Consider the following 14,301-nt stretch of genomic DNA (forward strand, 5'->3'; position numbering starts at 1 on the left):
GCTTTCCAATCAACAATTTGCAGAGGGGGAAGTCGAAGGTTGCAGGAAATGTCTTTTGTATGAAAATGAACATTGTCACTCTACATGGGAAAGCTCAAAGCAGCCTTAATACATATTGAATGGCATGGCATGATTTTAACTTTGAAAGAAAACCCTTTGTTCACTGTCAGATACAACAACAACAGTTGGGGAGGAAAGTTTTAAAACTTCTGCTTTGCCTGCTGTTGATGGTTGTTGTTTTTTTTTAGTCTGCCAGCAAGAAATAGAAGAATATACATTTGCTTGTACACAAAAGACTAATGATAACTCAGGCATCAGAAGCTCTTACTAATATAAGAGGTAGGTTCATCTGTTATCCTTACTATAATTAACATATTGTTCATTGAAAGACTATACATGATGCTTCCTTGCTGTTTACATAGAGAAGGAAAGCAGGGCTAGACACCACTTGCCATTCAACAACAGAGCAATACACACATTAAAATGCAAATCGCTTCCCCTCAACCAATAGTATATGTCCCCCACTCTCTTCCATGCCAGCACTCTCTGAAGATGCCAGCCACAGCTGCTGCTGAAACATCAGAAAAAAACTCTTCTAAAATACGGCCTCATAGCCTGAAAAGCCCACACAAATTATTATTATTATTATTATTATTATTATTATTATTATTATTATTATATGGACCTACACACTGACTTGTTTTCTATTCAAAACATTTAATTTATCCATTTAAGCAAGGTTATACATTTTCATTAAGCAATCCTCCTTCATGAAATCTCTGCAGTCTTCCATCTCTGTACATACAATAGTTTGGCAGCTGTAATTATATATTGTATTGTTGTTGTTGTGTGCCTTCAAGTCGTTTCCGACTTATGGCAACCCCCAACACAAACCTAGCCTGGGGTTTTCTTGGCAAGATTTGTTCAGAAGAGGTTTGCCATTGTCTTCCCCTAAGGCTGAGAGCATGTGACTTAAAAAAAATCTAACTAGAGTTTTGCCCCCAGATGACCCAGTCATTTCTTGGGGAAGAGGCTCTATTGGTCCAGAGAGGGCCAGCATGTGGTGAAACAGTTCGGAGGTTTTCTGAAGACAGGTTCATCTGGTCTCGCTTTTGACTCTGACTCCTCTGAGTTCTTAAAGGGTCGTGATGACAGGATTTATTGGAAAAAAGATGACAGGGCTTGATAAAGTAGAAGGCAGCAGAAAAATGGAAGACCACAACATAGGTGGATTGATTCTATCTAAGTAGCTGCAGCCCTGAGTTTGCGAAACTTGAGCAGGGCTGTTGAGGTCTCCCATTCATAGGGTCTCCGTGGAAGTCAGTTTGACAGCAAATAACAAGGACACATGCTCTGCCATTGGTGGTTTCTACAGTATGGTAGGCATAGGTGGTACAGACTGAAATGTTGGGAAATGTATATTTTAATCTAAAGAGTGTCCAGTCTTGAAGGCCTTGGAGTGGACACTCAGAGCTCCTTTAACAATGCCTTCTTCTCCTCTGTGTCAAAGAGCCTGAGTGATTTAAGTGCTGGACTAGGACTACAAAAGACCAGGTTTTGAATCCCACTGGGTGATCTTCAACAAGTCACACTCTCTCAGTCTCAGAGGAAGGCAATGGCAAACCCCATTTAAGCAAATCTTGCCAAGAAAAGAGAACTGTGTTCACATCACTGTAAGTCAGAAATGACTTGAAGACAACAGCCTCTGTGTCCTCCTGAGTTTGAATTAGGAAGACAGGGCAGAGAAAATGACCATTTATGTACTCCTATCCAGTGATCTTTTCCCACTATGGAAGCTTCAGTGTACACATGAAGCCTTTCATGGAAATATATTTCCTATTCCTTTCAATGCAGGGACTTTGTGCATGGGACGTGTTTCATATTAAGCTCTGATTCCTTTATTGATGATTACTATTTACTATTTTTATTAAAATAAAATATATGGTATTTATATGTACAAAATGGGTATATAGAAACAAACATATATTGGTCTCCTTACCTCTGATCCTTATTGAATGGTTCTAGTGATGGGGATTATGGCTGAGTTGCTTGTAAGATTCTCCAGGTTGAATTTTCAATTAATATGTCAAATCAGATCAGTTTTTAAAATTGTTTTCTAGTGGCTGTATCTATTCCCATATATCTTGGTTTAATATTATATAACATATGGAGAAATATGTTTTACAAGCAATAGGAGATATTTAAAATGTATAATATATTCAGGAAGTATTTTGTGTGTCTGGAGAATACTTTGAGTGATTCAAATATCAGATTCCACAGATTGTTGTTTTAGTTTGTAGCAGAAATTACATAGACTCTTGTTCCTTAAAGATTTACACATTTATTATGAAATAACATTTCATGAACCAGAGCTCTCTTTATTGGATGCATGCTGCAAAGAAAACTTTAATGCTTGTATATTATAGCAATCAATACAAAGTAATAAAAAGTTAACATGCTTAATTATATTCAATCATCATGTTTCCATATATGGATGGCTCAAATAGCCTCACTGGTCTTTGGAAATGAAATTATGCCAAATTAAGGACATTTCTCTCTGTGTGTCTTTCTCTCTCTTTCTCTTGGTTCTCATCAAACAATGTGTACAAGTCACTCTTGACAGTTAATTCCTTTTACCACTTCTAATGATCCATTTTCCCTAGATGTGCTTGGCTGAAAATGAGGGTTTAACACAATTATGCCTTGTACATTTTTCTGATGCTAAATGACAGCCACTTCTTACATCACTGTTGAAAGGAAGAAATATCAAAAGCATGCCTTTCGGTAATGTGATTTGCTATGGATCGGTTCCCTGAAGCCCAGTGCTCCATGTATCTTGCACACGAAGATGCTGGCTTATGTGACAGATGTACAGTGTCAACAACATTGATGCAATCAGAAGTTTAGGTTAATGAGCAGTAGATGAACAAAAGTAACTAAAAATGTTATGCCTTGGAATACCATTCAGAGTATGATCTTCCCTCATCTTTGTCAACATTTTGTCTGCTTCTACCCCCACCCCCACCATCTGCTCTCTCACACACAAGGTCACATTCCCAGAGTAGCTAACAACAAAGCATAAGACAAAATTGTATGAAACTTGAGCACTTGAGAAATGCAAATATAGGTGTCATCACTGCTTGACTTTTTTCCCCCCTGCAAAGTAAATTAGGTTTTTGTTCTTTGACAACGTATGGCCCTGTTCATCAGTGGGATGGGGGAAGTTCTGACTTTATTTTCTATGTCCACCTTGGCACATACTAAACCAATTCAACCCTGTTCCAAATGTCACCAATGGGCTGGAAAGTGTTACAATCAGATCTCAGGAAATGATTGGCCAAGTGGATTAAGATCTCCCTAAAGGCCTCCTTTAAAGGAAAAATGCAGTGTCTGTGTGTGAGATCCAGTTAAAGAAAAAAGACAACAGCTGGCGAGACACAAAGTAAATGTTATTGGCATTCATTCTAAGAATAGGATAATTATGTAAGATATTGTTTTTGTTGAGAATGCCTTCAAGTTGTTTCCAACTGATGGGGTTTTCTTTGCAAGTTTCTTCAGAGGGGGTTTGCCACTGCCATCCTCTGAGGCTGAAGATGTGTGACTTGCCCAGGGCCACAACATCAAGCCAGGATTCAAGCCCTGGTCTCCAAAGTCCTAGTCAAGCACTCACAACACTCACACTAGCTCCCATTAGTATATTACACTAGGTGAAATGTGTGATTGGGAGACAGTAAAAGAGACTTGTGAAGGAGAATTTGCATGTACTGTATAGCAAGCTTGGAGACTGAAAACAGTGACAGCTGGTGGCTTCCACGTGGGCAGAAATTGCACCCACTCTGGGGTTCAGCTTAAAATTTAAAGAAGCTGTGCAAGGTGCTAAACTCTGTTTCTAAATTATCTCCTTGCTTCAAAATAAAACCTAGGGTGGACACCCTGAGAGTGTCAGTTTGTATCAGAGATGGAAGAGGGCAGATAAAAGTTAAAAACACCCAAGTCATCCTGGCTATCCAACTCTACTCTTAATTCCCCAAACACTTTCTAGATTTTTGGGGCAAGGCATAGTTGCACTTTCCCCCACTTCTAATATCATAAAATATTTATATTTTATCCAAAGCCCAGTGCCTCTGATGTGTGATTGGGCCTGTGTATGATAGCAGGAGTAGGCGAATTTGATCTATATTGTTTACTTGTTTAATTTAGATATTAAATAGTAATATTAATAATTTTATATAATGATTTTAAAATTTCTGTAATGATTGATTCAAACTATATTTTATCCCACTTTTTAGGCAAAAGGCTACCAGAGTACCTTACAAGTATTAGGAGCTGTAAGTTTGCCTGCAGACAGAGAACTGAAAAGACACGATGAATGAGAAAAGGAGGATGGGAGGAGGAAGCTAGCTTGAGAACTGAGACTCAGATGTGGAGTCCCATACCAATCAGCTTATACAGGTGCATATTTCCAGTGGAATTGTCTGGCATGGCTATTTAATGGTCTGATGGAAAAGCTGTCTATTAGTGATAGCTTAAGGAAGCCCAAAGGCAGCTGGTCTCTTAACAAATGGAATACTCTTCTTTTCTACCATGGTATGTATGCCTGTGTGGGTGGGTGGGTGGATGTGCACATGCACACACGCATGCACACACAAACACAGCTTAGAATGTCAGTATCTGAAAGATAAACCATGTAAACCCACCTCTCAATTAAGATTATTGCAAGGTTGTCACAGGTTCAAAAGTAAAATGGATGTCTACTTTCTCTAGGGTAACACTTATCTTTGGAATTCCTTCCAAAACAGGATTACCTGACACTTATTATAATTATCATTATTGTTGTTATTATTATTATTATTATTATTATTATTATTATTATTAAATTTTTGTGCTGGGATCAGTGTTCCTGTTTCAGTGCAATTGTTGTGGAGTTAGCCTCCTATTTTTATCAATGCAGTTGGATGATGGACTTCTGTTTTATCTTTTTTGATGGGTGAAGGGACAGTTAATGTTTCAGTCTTTGTGGTAAGCTACATTCATGACTTTTTATAGTGGAAAACAAAACAAGTCTCAGAAAGTGCAAGGTATATACTTCAATAAACAATCTCTGTACCAATGAATTTCTTTTCTAGCCCTTCTTAAAAAAACACCACTGTTTAGTTTCCAGAACAACTGCTTTCACATGAGCAAAATAAAATTTAAAATGTAGCAATGTAAGGGTAACATACTAATAGGGTAACCTGTAAAAGGGCGCTTCCTTGCATGACACCACTAAACATATTAATACCAGTGTTTAAATGTGACACGTGTGGAGCCCAGGTGAGGATTAGTTATTTTATTCTTACAGCCCAGTGAAATGTTTAAGCCAGACTTAATTCACAGGCAGCCTGAATGCAGAACCACAAAAGCATCCCTTAATAGAAAAGAGGCCAAGCACCCATTTGATTGATATTAGATGTGACAGTTTCCATAAGATAATGATTAGCACAGTAATAATTGCCATTAGATTTCCTTTCTTTTTTGCATACATTTGACAGCAATGTATGTAGAGAAGAATGAGGTTACCCACATCATGTCAAGGGCCTCTTATCAAACATCATTAGCCTCCTCTTAGGGAACTGCTGCATATATTAATTCTTTGCCATAATTACATTAATGGGCAAGAACGTGTTGCTAATTCACACAATGGTTCCCAAAATGTAAACCAGATCTGATAGGATTACCAAGACAAATGTTGCTTGCACCATGGAAATAATAATAATAATAATAATAAAGATTTATTTCTAGCCTGCCCAGTCACGAAGAATCTGGACGGGTTAAAACAATAAAATACATCAGATTACAATAGAGTTAAAAAATCAAACTCTAGACCTACCCATTCAAATTCAAAAGGCATATACATTGCTATAAGATGACCACATATCCACAATTACATTTTCTTGAAGCTGTCTCAAAAAAAAAAAAATGCATGCATAGTCAAAGCAGTGAGAGCTTCTAATAACTGAAAAATATTTACCTTTCCAAACTTGGAATAAAAAGCCAGAATCCACTATGGCTGTTACAAATATGTAACTCATTCATTCATTCTAGAGTTACACACTCGTGACTGTTTTGTATTCAGGATCCTTACATAGCCCCTAGGGTTTGCAATGGTCTTTGGACTAAGCAGTAAATAATTACAGACAGACACATACACACACACAAAGAGAGAGGGGGGGGCATAGAGAGAGAGAGAGAGAGAGAGAGAGAGTCCATGGGATTGCATAGTGAAAATCCCACTAAACTGAAATACACTTTTTGATGGTGATGTTGCCCATATTGCAAAATATAGTAGCTACATTCAGGAAGCAATGAAATAGCCCAGACTAGTAAAGAGGAAGTGCTGAATATAAAGGAACTGTTGTTATCAACTACTGTCATGAATGAGTAACCTCCAAGTCATCCTATCATTAACAGCCCTGCTCAGGTCTTACAGAATCAGGGTTCTGGCTTCCTCGATTTAGTCTATTCATCTGGAACGAAGTCTTTTTCCTTTCCTGCTGTCTTCCCCCTTACCAAGCATGACTATCTTTTCTAGTGAGGCATGTCTTCTCATGATATGGCCAAAGCACAACAATCTCAGTTTAGTCATCTTGGCTTCTAGGGAGACTTCAGGCTTGATTTGTTGTAGGACCCATTTATTTGTCTTTTTAGCAGTCCACATCAACTACCAAACTGCCAGTACCACATTTCAAATGAGCTTATTTTTTTCCTATTGGCTTTTTTCATTGTCCAGCTTTCACAACCATGCATAGAAATGGGAAATAAATGACATGGACAATCCTATCTTTAGTATCTTTAGCTATATCTTTAAACCTCAGGATCTTGTCTAGTTCCTTCATACCTGTCCTTCCAAGTCCTAGTCTTCTTCTGATTTCTTGACTTCAATCTCCATTCTGATTAATGACTGAGCTCTAAAAAGCCTTCACAGTCCTTTGCCAATTTACACCATCTACATAGTGTTTTTCATATGACCTTTGGCACAGCTATTTAACACAAATTGGATCTGAATTCTATCTGTGCCTCCATGGCCCATCCTGGCAGGGTTACTCAGTAAACACTGGAAGGCAACAACTAACAGTGATTTGATTTATTGTTCTGTAAAACAAAATCAGTAAAGCAGGATGGCAGTTTCCCTCAAAAAAGGTCTTCTGTAAAAGCATATATGGTGCATTTCTCACATGGAACACAATTTTCATACAGGGGGAGCTTTCAAGATCAACAGTGGACAACACTTCCACTGTTGTATTTCTCAGTCAAGTAGTCTAACTGACTGCTGACTAATTGGGAGGTCCATTTAGGAATATGCTGTGTGTTCCAGATTTGGTACCTTCCCTGTAACTCTTCACACCTGGAGTCACTGGCATTTAGTCCTGGTATTCTTTCATAAAGCTATGAGCTACAGACATGTTGCTGCATTCAAAGAACATATCTACTGAACAGATGGCTGGAGGTACTTTAATAGATCTGATCACCTGCCAAAAAGATAAAGAGAAAAGTGTGTCAAACCATCACTATCATCTGTTGAGCTCAAAGAGGCTATTTTTGTAGATGACAACTCTCAGCAGGAGCCAGTGACCACAGTAGTCTAGAAATAACTTTTTATGCTATGATCTTTTGCCACTGGGTGTAAGGTACAGAAAGTAGAAAAGAAAAGATAAATCTATACACAACACCAAAGTTTATGGGGAAAAGGGGGAGGAGGGGAGGAAGGAGTTGGAGTTGTTCACCTTCCCCTAGTGAAGTGACGGAATAAAGAAAGAGGATGTGCATACTTCAAGAGTACTAATGATGCATGTCTGCAGGATGGTTGTGGGTCTATTTCCTGCAGAGGACTAATGGAGTAGTTTGTATGCAGTATAACCTATATGCAAATTATTCACAGTTATCCTCAGATGTGTGCATGTTCTTCACTTTGTAATAAAAAAATTAAACAAAACAATGACATAAGGTTATGTTATTAGGGAGTGTATCCCAAAATGTGTACCTGTCTGAACATAAGAAAGAAATACACATTGTGCTATTTCTTTAATAAATTTAAATAAACTTGCTATATCTAAAACAGTATCTCAAAGATGTGTGAAAAATTATTGAACAGCAGGAGGAGGAGGAGGAGGAGGAGGAGGAGGAGGAGGAGGAGGACAGTGTGCAAAAGTGTTTGTTAGCCAAAATGAGGTATTTTTCTTATTTATTCAATAGCCCACCTTTCTACCAGCCTGCAAACAAAGCCAGCACAAAATGCGCCAGACAAAATGCATATGTAAAACAAACAAACGCCAACTAATTTGGAAACTGAGTGAAACTAATTTAAGACTTGAAACATGTTTTTTATTATTATCATTAATTTCCTCAATAATAGGCAAGAGTTTATATCTCCTCCATATGCACATCTTAACAAGTAGCTTCTCCTGGCCTCCCCCCCCCCCCCCAACGAAAAACCTGATGGAAATATTGATTACCTACACTCCAATTGCCAGCAGAATGTTCATCCTTCACCTCATGTTTCTGATGTCAGTATATATCTGCAGAAGGGGAGGAAGCTATAATTAGGGTAATAGTGTCAAAATTGTGACCAAGAAACTTGCCACACTGCAGAAATAAAGCACTTTGAAACCACTTTAACTGTCATGGCTCCATCTTGTGGAATCCTGGGATTTGTAATTTGGAGAGGTATTCAGCCTGGTCTGTCAGAGAGCTCTGGAGTCTCACCAAACTATAAATCCCAGGATTCTGTAGAATAGAGTCATGGTAGTTAAAATGGTGTCAAAGCACTTTAATTTTTCAGTGTGAATACATACACCCCAAGTAGTAATCATGAATATGAAACAACTGCCTAGATTAATTCATATGTAGTTGTAACAGTCTACCTGACTGATCAGCTGCATGGGGAGAAGAACAGCCATTCTGGAGTATGGGTAAATACATTTCTGTTAGCCTGGGTGGCAGGGTGCAAGGAAGGATTACTTAGTTATAGAATTCTTGTCACTGGTATTTTTTAATGCTGTGAATCTATGGACCAAAGATTTCATCTGAACCTTGAAAATCTTACTTTTGGGAAATAATAAAAAAAGAAAGAAAGAAAAATGGAACAAACTGAAATTAAGAGATTTCTCTTTTCCCCACCAATCTTGCAGAATCAATTGCATCAATAAAGGCAAGCTGTTCCTCTCTGCATGGATCTCCTTTGATGAATCAAGGAATCTGCATTCAGTATATAGTATATAAAGTGTAAAGTAGAACTACCTTGTACTTTCATGTTTTAATAAGATTAAAATCATCTTGAGTGATTATTATTAAATTACTCCTGCTTTTATTTATGGGTCGGGGTTTGCAAACTATAAAAAAAGAATTTCTAACATATTTTCATTAAATTAGATGTAAACTCAGTTCTAAAATAGCATGAGAAAATGTGATAGAGCCTAATTTATGTCTAACATGCCAGGTTTTTAAAAGCTTTTGGCAAATTTTTGTTGACTTTTATGATAATTCATGATAATATCCCATCAACATCAAACAAATAAGAGCCTGGGCATAGTATGCAGAATGAGCAGCTAAGCAATCATGTTTTTCAGTGGTGAAGCTTGCCAGTTTTTTGTTCCCAGTGCATTAACTAAATTATCGAAAGTGCTCCCAATCGAGCCACATAGTTTCTCATTAGCATTTGCATTCTTCCAAAATTTATGACTGCATCTTCTACATATAGCAATATGATTATCTTTTCAAATAACTTTTCCCTTATATTTTTTCAGGATATCAGCCTGGCTCTCATTTGTACTTTTAACCTTTGTTCAAAGTTGAAATTTATGTTCATCTGTAGTAATAGTGAATTCTGAATGAATAATACTACACCAAAACATTTACCCCTCATGTTGGACAAACTAAGATGTGTCAGATGAGGGGAATGGGGGGAAATGGTAGAACTAGAAGGTCTGGGGTCTTCCGTCCAGTTATAGCACTATGATTCCATTTCCATGGCTTCATCCTAGGGCTCATCTACATTTGCCAGAATACCCAGTCTGCCCAGGCACCACAGCTGCAGGCATGGGCCAGCCTGCCTCATTCAAACCTCAGAGTGACCCAGAAGGGACACTTGCAAAGACCAGCTGCTCCTCATGGTTACATTTCGTAGTTACAGAGCAAAAAGTGAAACTTTTTGATATGGGACAAGGGGTGGAAACCCCAAATTGGGTCCAGGCATTGTGAAAACAACCAGGACCCAATTCAGAGTTAAGGGTCTTTGTAATGTAAACAGCACACAGTGATTGCGGGGGGAAATCGAGCTTTATAAGTAATGTAGGCAAGTTCTTAGTGAATCCTGTGATTGGTAATAGGGGAAGGTACTAGAGCTCTATGGCTGAAAAATTCTAACTCTCCCTAAACTGGTAATTCCAGAATTCCATAGGCTGGAACCATAGTAGTTAAACTGGAGTCCTAGTGCTATATTTGTGTAGTGTGGAAAGGCCCCTGCTGAATCATAAATTGTGTATGATTTCAATTTCTTGTGTCTCACTTTAACAAACCTCTATTATCTGGGTATGTTTTTACACAACAAGAAACAGAATACAGTATAAGCTTGTGTATACACTGCAAACTGGAAAGGTGGACATTTGGCAGATGAAGGAGAAAGCAGCCATGGATTGCACCAGCAAAATTTCCCAGCATTGTTGTCAAGTCAGCTTCAGTATGTGGCAACTCAGTTAAAGAGGTGACTTCCAAGATACCCTGTTATTAATAGGCCTAGAATCACAGAATCATAGAGTTGGAAGAGACCGCAAGGGCCATCTTGTCTAACCCCTTGCCATGCAGGAAATATCAATCAAAGCATCCCTGACAGATGGCCATCCAGCCTCTGTTTAAAGACCTCTAAGGAAAGAGACTCCACTACTCTCCGAGGGATTGTGTTCCACTGTCGAACAGCCCTTACTGTCAGAAAGGTCCTCCTAATGTTGAGGTGGAATCTCTTTTCCTGCAGCTTGCATCCATTGCTCTGGTTCCTAGTCTCTGGAGCAGCAGAAAACAAGCTTGCTCCCTCCTCAATATGACATCCTCCTTCAAGTATTTAAACAGGGCTATCATATCACCTCTTAACCTTCTCTTCTCCAGGCTAAACCTCCCCAGCTCTCTCAGTTGTTCCTCATAGGGCATGGTTTCCAGACCCTTCACCATTTTGGTCGCCCTCCTTTGGACATGCTCCAGTTTCTCAACATCCTTTTTAAATTGTGGTACCCAGAACTGGACACAATATTCCAGGTGGGGCCTGACCAGAGCAGAATAGAGTGGCACTATTACTTCCCTTGATCTAGACACTCTGCTTCTATTGATACAGCCTATAGTCGCATCAGCCTTATTAGCTGCCACATCGCACTGTTGACTCATGTTCAATTTGTGGTCTACTTGGACTCCCGGATCCCTTTCACACGTAGTCTCAGTCAGCCAAGTTTCACCCATCCTATATCTGTTCATTTCATTTTTCTGCCCTAAGTGCAGTACCTTACATGTCTCCATGTTGAAATTCATTTTGTTAGCTTTGGCCCTGCTTTCTAATCTATTAAGGTCATTCTGAATTTTGATCCTGTCCTCTGGAGTATTAGCTACTCCTCCCAATTTTGTGTCATCAAAGGCCTTCTCGGGTCTTGCACATATAGGCTGTGGCTTCCTTTATTGTGTCCATCCATCTGTACTGTGGTCTTACTCTTTCCCCACTGCTTTCCATTTTGTCAAGCATTATCATCTTTTCTAATGAGCACCCAGCATTTCTTGGTCATGTCCAATGAGCACCCACCATTGATTGGGTTAATTTATGGAAGCTCCACCAGGGACCTTCTAAGGCATATTTTGCATAAACCTCACGGCCTGAATTTTAAGACAGACTATTCCAGTGTAAGAGAAGAGATAAGGAATTTGTTTCTTTGCAGAACAAGAGTGGGAAATATCCCCCCCCCCCTTTCAGACCATATTCTCATGAAGAAAATTTGGTGGTGCATTCCATGTTGGACATAAGAAGCCAGAGCTGGACAAGACCTAGGACAAAAACACTCCCCTAATTCCTTTTCTCTTTCTCTTTAACACTTTATGCTATTTTTCTTTCTCTCACAAATATGAGAAAAAGAGAAAGGAGCCACTCTTCCACTCAGGCAGGAACTGTCGAGTGAAAGCCAGAGATCCTGTAGTCAGGTCTTCCACTTCTGCTGATATGAAGTCCTAAACTGAATACTTGTTCACACTAGGTAATTTGTTGATAAAACAGTAAGAAGCAGTTTAAAGCAGAAGTAATATTGAAGTTGTCTGTTGTCACAGCAGTGGCTGGAGACCACTTTGGAGACTCTGATGGAAGCTGCAATGCTCCCAAATGGCACTCATAATTTAGCTGAACTGAGAAGCTTTGCACAGAATTAAGGATGAGACGGCTTACATCCTGCCAGATTTCAGATTTCAGAGTTTAATTAACTATATGCTAATTCAAGCAGCAGAAAGGAAAAACAGCAACAATTTAAAATACCTGTCCCCACTTTCTGTGCACATAATCCTCCCTGTCAAATTCCCATAAAAATAGAGAGAGAGGCAGAAGTTGCTCTTAAATGCCTTTTAGCCAGAAGCTGTGAAATCTATCAGACTTCTGGTATCAATGGCTACAAATCCTGATGGCTGTCCAATCATAGAATGCCTCAGTATGGGGGCCACATTATCACTAGTGAAGTTGGGGCAGGCACTCCAGGCCCCTCATTGACTACAGGCCAGCTGCTGAAGGAATAAAAGGTTGCTTGCTTCCTGCTCTTCTACAATCACGATCTCAATCCCCTGGTGCTCCTGTCATCAGCAGCATTTTGTGTGTTGGTAACACATGGAGGTTTCTGTTATATTATCTAATATGTTTTGAGTTTTGCTTTATAACATAGAGAGTCAGCCTTATTATCATAGTAGAAGGGAAAGCAACAGGGTGTTGGTTTCTCCCAAGTGTTCCCCATTTCAAATAGTCTGGATAGTCTTGGCAACAGGTCCCCTGGGCTGAAAATGCTGCTGCTCAATGCCAGGTCAGTGAATGGAAAAACCTCTCTGTTCTAGGACTTGATCCTGGGTGAGCATGCCAACCTGGCGTGTATCATGGAGGCCTGGCTAGATGAAGCTGGGGAGGGGGGTCAGTCTTGCCCAGCTTTGTCTACCTGGGTTCTCCATACAGCAGCAGGTGAGGCCTGGGGGCAGAGGCACAGTTGCAGTTGTCTACTGGGATTTGATCACCTTGACCAGGTGCTCTGTCCCACAGTCTTCTGGGTATGAGTGTGTCTACTTAAAGGTGGGTGGGCAGTAAAAATAGGGATTCTTTGGGTGTACCCTACCCCATTGCTCAAGAGTCTACCTGAGCTAACTGAGTTGGTCTTGGCAGTGGCGTTGAAGTCCCTTCGGCTTCTTGTCCTGAGGGACTTCAACATCTATGCAGAGACTGCTCTGTCAGGAACAGTTCAATACTTCATGTCCACGATGACAACATGAGGCTGTCCCAAGTAATATCTGGTGCTACCCACACTGCAGGATGTACTCTAGACCTAGTGTTCTGTTCTGGGCAAAAATGGCTGTGATCTGGGTATGGAAGAACTTTCTGTAGTTGCGTTGTCATGGGCTGATCACTACCTGATAGGGTTTAGACTCACTGGGACTCAGAGGCTCTGCAGGGGTGGGGGGCATTAAGATGGTCTGCCCCAGGGGACTTATGGATCTAGATGGATTTCTGAAGGCTTTTGGAGAATTTCATGTTGTCTTGGTAGGTGATCCTGCCAAAACCTTGGTTGATCTCTGGAATAGGAAAATGGCTAAGACAGTGAAAACCATTGCCCCCAAACCCTCCCACAAAGCTCACTAGGACGTTGGCAGTGATGAAATGAGTGGAACAGAGACTAGAGCAATGATGGTGGAAGATGGAGCAAATCTGAACAAACATGAACTAGACCTCATTGGAAGGCCTATGCCATGGCAATGGTGGCAGCAAAGAAAGTATACTTCTCTGCCACATTGCATCCACACAGTGTTGTCACAGAGCTGTCTCAGGGGCCTTTTACACTCTGACCACAAGAAGGAATTAACAACCACTCAATAGCTTTCTGTGAAGAATTTGCAAGTTACTTCTGAGATCTACTGTAACTTAGATGCGACAGGTCCAGTGGTGCCTGCCTATCATGTATTATTGGATATGTTTCAATTTGTGCAGCCTGAGGATGTGGATAGGATCCTTGAAAAAATGAGGGCTACCACATACATACTGGATCCTTGCCCTTC

Source organism: Sceloporus occidentalis, unplaced genomic scaffold, assembly GCF_023333645.1.
Source record: "Sceloporus occidentalis isolate IW3139 unplaced genomic scaffold, rSceOcc1.0.p SCAF_2, whole genome shotgun sequence".
NCBI lineage: Eukaryota > Metazoa > Chordata > Lepidosauria > Squamata > Phrynosomatidae > Sceloporus > Sceloporus occidentalis.